Source organism: Cebus imitator, unplaced genomic scaffold, assembly GCF_001604975.1.
Source record: "Cebus imitator isolate Cc_AM_T3 unplaced genomic scaffold, Cebus_imitator-1.0 Scaffold199, whole genome shotgun sequence".
In the NCBI taxonomy this organism is placed as follows: Eukaryota; Metazoa; Chordata; class Mammalia; order Primates; family Cebidae; genus Cebus; species Cebus imitator.
In genome coordinates, this window is record NW_016107514.1 from 6,539,126 (window position 1) to 6,549,419 (window position 10,294).

Genomic DNA, 10,294 nt, shown 5'->3' on the forward strand with positions numbered 1-10,294 from the left:
CCACCATGCCCAGCTATGTTTTGTATTTTTAGTAGAGACGGGGTTTCACCATGTCGACCAGGATGGTCTCGATCTCTTGACCTCGTGATCCACCCTCCTCGGCCTCCCAAAGTGCTGGGATTACAGGCTTGAGCCACCGCGCCCGGCTCCCGTTTCTTTTTATAAACAGTTGAAAGAGTGCCTGTTTTACGGATACTCTACTCCCTTCTAAGATTTTGACTTACTGATATTTTCTCGTCACATAATCACCTGCAATCAGCCTTTACCACCTTGCCATGACTTTGCCACCCAAAGCACGGAATGAAACCATCATGTATTGCTGATGATCAGTACTGACCCATGTGCTACCTGCTTAACCCCTAAAACTAGTCATGCCTAATTTTTATCTGCTGGCACCTATCAATTCTGGGATCAGGCATATAGGAGGTTTTGTTTTTCTTTCAGCTCCTTTTATTTCTGATTTAAATTATTGTCCCCTCCTTTTCAAAACTTCACTGTCTAATAAAAAGGACTTCATGGAATATGTGAGAGAAGAGCCTATACAGCCCTGAAATCTAGAAGATCACCTAAAAATAATAAATATCCAAAACGCTTTCACTGAATAGGTAAATACTTGTGACAAGTTTCTACCATCTTACAGTTTAAGTTGCTCTCTGTGCAACTACAGGGACAAAGTGGCATATCCTGTGCATGGCCTTATGTGCCTGGAAATAGCTAGTTGAGCTGTTTCCCATTAGAGATTTGAGCCCCCAAATGAAAAACAAACAAACAAACAAAAAAAACTGTGCTTTCTCTCTCTCCCTCTCTGTCTCTCTCTCTCTCTCTCTCTATAATTGTGCTTTATGTTCTGGGGTACATGTGCAGATCATGCAGGATTGTCGCATAGGTACATACATGGCAATGTGGTTTGCTGCCTCCATCCCCCTCACCCCGTCACCTATATCTGGCATTCTCCCTTGTTATCCCTCTCCAACCTCCCTGCCAACCCCCCTGCTGTCCCTCCCCTCCCCTTCCCTCCACAACTCCACCTAGCCCAGTGAGTGTTGTTCTCTTCCCTGTGCCCAAAACCTGTGCCTTCTACCTTGTTACAGGTCTTCCACGTACACACTCTCAGGAACAAGCAATGGCTGAAGATGTCTCTAGTTACTTGGCCTCCACATCTCTCAACACAATGGCTCCCTCCAGTGTTCAACACTTAAGCACATTATTGGCAAAAGTTTGAGTGGCATTCCAAGACCTGCACTTAGGGCTGCCACAGACTGATACCCAGTATGCTTCACTGTTTCTAATGCCATCTGTAATTTGTTTTTAAATACATTATTTAAGGATTCTATACTTCTTATGCCAACAAATATTAGAAATACTGAGTTTTCATCTTGTGTGTAGCATAGGGTGATGCAAGTATACAAACACACACACACACACACACACACACGAAAGTGAGGCTTGAGGTTTATACAGTGAAAAAGAATATATACATAATATATATATATATATATGTATATATATATATACATATATATATGTATATATATATTTTATATATATTTTCTTTCTTTTAATCTTGGCAGGAAGCACAAACAGCTAACTGAGTCCATTCTCATAGCCAAGGGATGTAATATAGAAGGGAATATGAAGTCTTTAAATGGTTTTAAACATCTTATTTTTTTGTACTTCAATTTGGTAGTAGCTGACCAATGTGGTTAAGTATCACTTTCAGTCTATAATGGGAATCAATAGCTAATTCCATGATAATATTTGCCTCTCCTTCCAAAACCTCATTTTCTACCAAACTGTGACATTCTATTACTTATTTCAAAGTGCTTACAAAGACTCTGGTTTGAAAATTATTCAAAGATTATAGGAAGAATGTTTCAGCAAAACATCAACATCACTATCAACCTTCACTCTCTTCAGCATTTTAGATTTAATAAACCTCAGTATGAAAATAGACACATGAAAGTGCCTGTCACCTCCTTATCAGAATTGCTAAACTGACTGAGAAACACATTCACACTGCAAGCTAATTAACCTGACTGCAAGTTGGCAGGTGCATTACAGGTATGCTTCCAAGGAAGCTTGAATTGTATTTAAACAAAACACTTAATTATGTTTTCCAATGGGGTCATTAACCATCAGGCAAACTCAGCAAGGACAAAAAGTTCAACTTTCTGACTTATTCAAGCCACATTAAAAAATCTTGTATTTCTTATTATCAGATCCTAGCAAATCAATGGAAGTTATTTAAGATGTTGAATATAGTCTACCAGGAATTTGATTGTCTCTTATCTGAAAAAAATATCTTTGGGTATCTGCTCTCTATAACAACTAATCTCTAGCCAAGAAATTTCCTAGAAGGATTGAAGGAGTATTACATTCAATCTCACTCAAATACATTTGGAATTCCGTCACACTTTCTTGTCTGTCTTGAAATAGGGTCTTACTCCCGTCACCCAGGCTAGGGTGCAGTGTTGTGATCACAGCTCACTGCAGCCATTACTTCCCAGGCTCAAGTGATCCTTCCACCTCAGCCTCTGGAGTAGTTGGGACCACAGGCATGCACCACCAAGCCTGGCTAATTTTTGTATATTTTGTAGAGAAGGGGTTTTGTTGTGTTGCCCAGGCTGGTCTTGAACTCCTGGGCTGTAGCAATCCACCCACCTTAGCCTCTCAAAGTGCTGGGATTACAGGTATGAACCACCGCACCCAGCTGGAACATATTTTTCTATAGCAAACATAGCTTTCACCCCATGGCCCTGACTTAGGCTAAATAAGCAATAATTAGTGTTTTTCAAAGTGCTAAAGATCAATTTAACTGGAATAAAAATTTATTCCATAACTTAGAATGAGGAAATCAAATGGAAGTAGTTGTCTGCCTTTCCTTTAAAGAAAAATAAAATGATAACAATGCCTGTTAGAACCTGAAGGAAACTTCTAGTTTCATTTAATATAATGGAGTTGTCCATTCTATTGTCAGGTTTGATGTACTTTCTCCTCATGTTTAGTTGCTTTATATATTCCTCGGTCCATTACAATCTCAGTCTATACCTAAATGTTGTGATGTATTGTGCCCTGGGTTGAAAGACTCCAAGAAATATGAACGTCTGAAGTAGTATACTGATGCTCATAACTGTTTTATTACAAAGGCTACGGGTGTTTTAACAGCAGAGATCACAAAATCAAACATTGTTAGGGTTTGTTGGGTAATAAAAATAAGTAAAGCAAGCCTAATGTAATATAACAGGAAGGGGTAAGAATTGTAATAAACTTGAGATCATAGTCCATATCTAAATGATCAGTTACAGTTTGCTCCAACTAATTGATCACATCGAAAAATGTAGACCACACATTACTAGATATCCTACTTCTCAAAATATGCCATATAAATTTCGATTTTTAAGTAAAATATCCCCCAAATTAAAATACTCTGAGTCAATCCAAAGTGATCTGAAAGTTGGATCCAGCCTGGAACTGCCAAGTTGAGATTCCACTGCCCTTTGAAAATCATCTGGTCTTCTAGAGCTCTCTGCTAGTCAAAATGAATCTTTTAGAGCTCCCTACTAGTCAATCAAAACTACAGATATTCTACTCTTGCTCTACCTGGAGTTAAGGAAAATGGAATCTCTTTCTTGACAGCGTATTTTGGAGGCCCACTGTCCGCTATTCACCATGACTCATATCTGACACTAGGAGTTACACTAGAAGTCTTGTGTCAAGGCTTCCCTCAAGGACTTCTGAGTCTTGCGTTTACTTTCCCTTGTATCAACTGTATTCAATTTTGACTATGAGAATTGGTGACCTCTCTTGACACTATGTTCCTTTTTAAGGCACTTCTTTTGCCAATTGTTCTTCCATCATTCACCCTTCACAATCTATATGCAGCAACTGCAGGCCTGATAATTTCATGAGAAGGAGACAGGATGTTTAGGGTTAATTCTTCTATCCCATCTCTTTACTGCAGAGAGGAGATAAGATACTGCCTTTATTAAACAGTTCACTCAGCTAAGTTAGAACCTGAAGCCTAAGATTCAGTATTTAAAAAAATAAAACATGTATTCTCCTGGTCAAAAGCCAGATTTCCTCTACTGATTCTTTACTAATTTGATTTGATTCAATAAACTTCCAATATTTCATTTGTAATTAATGAGCATCTGGAGGACTCTAAGTAGCTGTTGATATAGGGTCTCTGATAATATTTTGAAATAAGGAAAATGTAAACATGTAAAACTACCTGATGTAACAGTGTCTGTTTCTAGGATTCCACAAGGTTGTCACAACACTTGCCATGTTCGCTCTATTTCCTACCTTCTTTGGTCTCTGAAGCCAAGCTTACATCCCTGTAGTTGGATATTTTCAAGGGATCTCCTTGTTTTAGTAACTCACTCCCTTCTTTTTTTTTTTTTAATTATTCGTAATCTTCATTTATTTCTGTGAACCCACAGCTGAAATAATGAGGTTTTCATCAACAGCTTTAACCCCATGTAATGCACAATGATTGAACCATCATATTCATCTCTGCCATATAAGATTAAGACTAAAGTTGACGCTGAATTTTGTGAAAAACTTATTTTGTGAAATAAACAGACCAAGGCTTTAACATATATTTTCTCTAAACTTTATATGTGCACTATAATGACAGTATTATTATTTCTATTTGAGAGTGAAGACACCATAAGTCATAAAGATTAGATATCTGTGGAATAAACAATTTATCTCCTCACTAAATTGACCTTTTCTTTCCAGGTACCCAGGTAACTATATTCCCAGATCCCTGCATTTTGGAGTGGCAATACAACTGAGGTAAGGGCAACAGAATGTGACTAAAAGTGACGTTGCTACTGTCAACAATCCACCTTGGACGTGCCTTTTGTAGCACATATCAATTTGCCCATTCTTATTCCTACTCCTGTACAGTATATATCCGACACCCTGTTTCTTCTGCTGGGTTTCCATCAGAAACCCAGAAGATTGGATACTTATAAGCATATGTAATTTGTAGACATCGAGTTTAATTATTTTTTATTCTGTAGTAAATGTAAAACTTCAAAAATCCTTGTAGACTCTCTTAGAATTATAGATAGAATTGAATTTCTCCAGCTATATTTAAATGTGAAATTATTTCTATTTTGCTTTAAATAATTGTTTTAGATTAAAACAATTGTTTTAATTTATCTTGTTTATTTGTTTGTTTGGTTTTGGCTTTTATGATTTTTAGTTTTGTGGGTATATAGTAAGTGTATATATTGACGGGGTACATGAGATACTTTGATGCAAGCATGCAATGAATAATGATTACATCATGGTAAATAAGCTATTAGCCCCTCAAGCATTAATCCTTTGTGTTACAAACAGCCCAATTATACTCTTTATTTTTAAATGTACAATTAAATTATTATTGACTATAGTTATCTTGTCTCCTAACAAATACTAGGTTTTCTTCATTCTTTCTAACTACATTTTGGACCCATTCGCCATCCTTACTCTCCCACCTCCACCCCACCACCTTTCCCAGGAATTTTATTTTTTTTTAGCAAATGTAGTTCATTGGCTAATCAGCATCTTCTGTGTATATTTTGTGTTTTATATTTGTTTTACATTTTAATTTTTATTTATTTATTTTTTGAGATGGAGTCTCGCTCTGCTGTCCAGGCTGGAGTGCAGTGGTACCCTCTTGGCTCACTGCAATCTCTGCCTCCTGGGTTCAAGTGATTTTCCTGCCTCAGCCTCCTGAGTATCTGGGATTATAGGCACCTGCCACCACACCTGGCTAATTTTTGCATTCTTAGTAGAGACGAGGTTTCATCACATTGGTCATGCTGGTCTTGAACTCCTGATCTTGGGTGATTCACCCACCTTGGCCTCCAAAAGTGCTGGGATTACAGGCTTGAACCACTGTGTACCTGGCCTTCCATGTATATTTTAGCAGGTGTATCTTACATAGCTCAAGCCAATCACATCCTTATGCATAATAAAGGACTTCTATAAATAATAGGGCCATCCATTTCATTTGATTTCAGAATATTGCACCATTTTCTGTATGAAGTGAACATAAAAAATAATAATGCATTATAGTAACTGTAAGTGTTCCTCATAGATTTCAAAGTCAGTTCTGAATATGTTAATTAAAAAGTCAGGCTCAATGAATTTTTAGTTTATTTGCCTTTGTCTGAAGTGCTACAATTGGGAGTAGATTTTTCTAGAAATTGATTTTAGCGTGTAAATAAGACATGTTAGTGTAACTGATTTAACATGCCATGCAAAATAATGAAATTGACATATACAGGTCTAGAAATGGATTTTAAAATATAACTTGACAAAGAAATATATTGGTATTTTTAAGTGAATATTTCACTGTACTTTTGGTGCTTTTTCATTATCCTGCTGGTGTTCCCCTCCAACAGGTATGAATGTTACAACAGATTTTTCCCCCCATTTTATCAAATTAATTTTTTTTATACTGAAGTAAGTTTATAAGCTTTTCACTTTTAAAATATCATTTAAAGGTTTTCAGATTATGAAATAAAGTTCCCAGAAGTTTATTGGAAAGATTAATAAAGAAATTTATAATTGGGGTATGTGACTACAAGCCTTTTATGCTTCCAACCTCAGGTACTTTCAAAATGATAGTTGAATTCTGGAAATATTTAGACATCTGAGCAATTTAAGAAAATTTTCACTTAAAACTTTTATAAATTTCTGCATCAATGACTACATAAAATCACCTAGATATGCTTGTCTTATTGTTATATCAAAACCTCAAAACAGACTAGAAAATTCAAAGATCACTAGGTTACTATATAGAGACAGTCCATCCTAACACTCTACAACTTTGCTGTTATGTTCACTTCACTGCTATAAAAGGGCATGCTATTGCAAAGAACACTAGGCTTGTTTCTCTGGAGTAAACTTTCCAAGGCATACTTCAACATTTTTTTAATGAAACTAGAACTAATGTAGAAATCTCCCTTTCATAGTAATATTAGACCATTGTGGTTTCCAAACCATGATTCTAGTTTGGTTCTGAGCATTTATAACTCTAATTTAAGCAATATAGGTAAATAGGGAAAGTTTATTGTTATCTAAATTATAACATTGCCACAGAAAATTTATGGTTCAGTCATTTATTTCAGTGGGATGACTGAAATCTGAGAGCCATAGGTCTGACAGCCTCTCAGTAGTAGTCTTCCAATTGCTATTTTGTAAGAATGTATTGAGACTATAAACAAAGGATATTTTCATGGAAATCTTAATACCGATCTCCAGACATTTATCTGAAGGTTCTTTTTGAGATCCGTAGCTTCTCTCATACTGGTTGTGTAAGAAATCATACAAGGTGAAAACTGTGTTTGATACGAGAAAAAATGTTATGAATAGAGGTAGCAGTGATTTAGAGAGAATTCTGCTTTAGCTACTGTGGTGGACTAGGCATCTTTTGGCACTACATCTAGGATTTGGAACTATAGCTTCTAAAACTGGGTTGAGGAAAGAAACTTCAGTTACTGTAAATAAAGTCTATATATAGGACTGAAGAGTTCATGAAAGGGGAAGGTTTCTTGATGAAGCAAATGACACTAATGATTGAGGCAGGAGATAACCAAACGCCTAGGCAGATGGGAAAGGGTCCCAGAGAATCTCTGCCCAGCCCCACAAATGTGCTATTTTTATAAGAATGTCTATCAGCACTAGAAAATGTAATCTTGGATTAGGAACGGGGAAGAGAGATAATCAAATGGTGCTACGGTCTGGATGTTTTTGTCCTCTCCCAAATTCATATGTCCAAACCTAATTATCAATGTGCTGGTTTTAGAAGGTAGAGTTTGTGAAAGTTACTTAGGTTATAAATGGGATTAGTGCTCTTATAAAAGAAGCCCCAGAGAGTTGTCTTGCTCTTTCCTCATATGAAGAAGCAGTGAGAAGACACTTCGTATGAACCAGGAAGTGTGCCCTCACTAGACACAGAATCTGCTAGTGACATGGTCTTGAACTTCTCAGCCAAGAGAATTGTGAGAAATGCATTTCTGTTTTTATGAGCAATCTGGTCTATGATATTTTGTTATAATGGCTCAAACAGACTAAGACAAATGGGTTGGCTAGAAAAGACTGAAAAGTTTTAAATTGAATCAACTTCTTTTAAGATAGTAACCTTATCAAAGTTATGTAAATATTATCAATCTCAGTTATCTCAGGGTGAAAAAAAAAAGAACTATGTCACACATTGTAGTAGTAGAAACTGTAAATATACTAAATTATAGAAGAAGAATGTTTTAAGTTATTGAACTTCTTATTACTCGTTATTCAAATATTTAAGCCAAACAACACTTCCAGTTCTATTTCTTTTCTCATTCAGGGCATTTCATTTATAGCATCCTACAACTTTAGGAAAGAAGAAAATCCTCTGAGGCAATCAGATAAAGAAGATAATATATTACTAAGTTATGTATTTTAACATTGTTTGCTTGAGGCTTTGGAGTTAAAAAGATTCTTTGCATTGTAGATTTGATTTACTTTACCTCATGGAAATTTCTTTGAGTTTTTAAGTACTATATAAAAATTAGTTGTATGAAAATTTATTGCAAAATTATCTGAATGTGTCACAAATAAATATCTGTATATATCTCTTTAGCTTTGGATTTTTTCTAAGCAAAATTTATTTTTGAAATATCTAATTATGAGTTATAAAGGGAAATACCTTTATTCATTGAATAATCAGATAAATGTTACCATACTCAATATAGATATTTTTGTTAGGCTGTGATTGATTTTGAACATATTAAAGAAGAATATTACTCTGGGCTGATAATTTACAACCCAAATTCTGAAAATTGAAGTATTTAATTTTTTTAAACTTTAGAAGTACAATTCTGAAATTGTTGTATGTATCAATTTTTCCATAATGTAAAAGAAAAGCATTTCAGAAAACTCATATTATGATGGTTTTGTAGATAATTTGCTTTCTTTTTGTCATATCCATATTATCAAAATGTAAACCTCAGGCACTCACTTCAGTAAATGACAATGTGCTGTCCCTCAGAGAAACTGAATAATAGCTTTACAAACCAGAACCTTACTATATTAGTCAAAAATCAATGCACATTGCAGAGAGGAATAAGGGAGACCTCATGAACCATATATCACAAATTTCCACAGTGGGAACCGTAGCGACATTGGAAGATATTGTGTTCAGAACCCTTAATGAGAGTTGGCCTCATTTTTATGGCTAGCTGCAAAGTCTGTTACACTTAATGGTGATTTGCTCTAAACAATGATCTACAAATGAATGCCAGATATGCTAATAAATTTCTGTATTAAAAGACTACTGACAATTGGTTCAGAAAGGAGTTTTTTTCCTCCTTCCTAGGAAGTACTGACATGGTAATATTAACACTTGAAAGTGTCAACTGCTTAATGAAATTTTGCCCTTATAGATTACCAAGCTTTCTTAAATGTTAGAAGTTATTTTTAGGAGATAATTTACTGCAATTAGGGTTATTTATATTGATATATACATTTATTTGAGTTTTAAAAATATGTTACCATGTAGAAGTGGCATTGTGTATGACTATGATGGCAATCAATATTTGGATATACTAATTTATAAACATTAACTACCTTTGTTCAAACTAAAATATAATTAAATAAGGGTTATGTGATGGAATTATTTGGTTTTAAATATTAAATAAAGTGTGAATAAAAATTTTCCATTATCTTTTGAACTATTTGTAACATAACAATCCTAATAGGCTTCCCAAAGAACTTTGTGTTAAAATACAAACCTAATGGGCTCATCGAAAGCCACAAATAAAGGAGCTGTCAAGTAAAGTTGATGAAAAAGAGAAATGATACAAAAGGCAGCCTCAGGTACAATTATGAAAATGTCAATATAAAAAATTATTTCCCTTGATGTGATATTATTAGAGTGTGATACTAATTACTAAAACTAGGATTATAAAGATTTATTGACCTCTAGCATGGTTTGCCAAGAAGTTTGTTACAAATTATGGTGTACTCCTTGTAGAAAAATGTATTTGGTGATAGATTTTTGAGGATTTTCTAATTTTTTCATGTTGAAAGATGATGCCGATTTAGAAAATCATCTCTGAATGTATTTCTCTTTTTCTCCATATAGCTTGTAATATCTCTGAAAATATATTAAGCATGGAGAGCCTTATATTGAGAGTATCATACACAGCTAACTTGCTTAGAGATGCATATTGTGTTGTTTTGGTTTAAATGTCACCAAACTATTGATATGTAGTCATTATGTGGGTAGGCACCATTCTATTCTAGATCTCAA

The 10,294-nt window shown here is 34.9% G+C and overlaps 1 long non-coding RNA gene across 1 annotated transcript in view; it reads left to right on the forward strand.

Moving 5' to 3' along the window:
• LOC119473975 overlaps positions 1-10,070 on the forward strand; it is a 42,963-nt gene extending 32,893 nt beyond the window's left edge. Inside the window, exons 2-3 of the long non-coding RNA XR_005203256.1 lie at positions 4,744-4,800; positions 8,348-10,070. This is a non-coding gene — a long non-coding RNA (uncharacterized LOC119473975). The remainder of the gene's footprint in view (positions 1-4,743; positions 4,801-8,347) is intronic.
• The last annotated feature ends 224 nt before the right edge of the window (positions 10,071-10,294 follow it).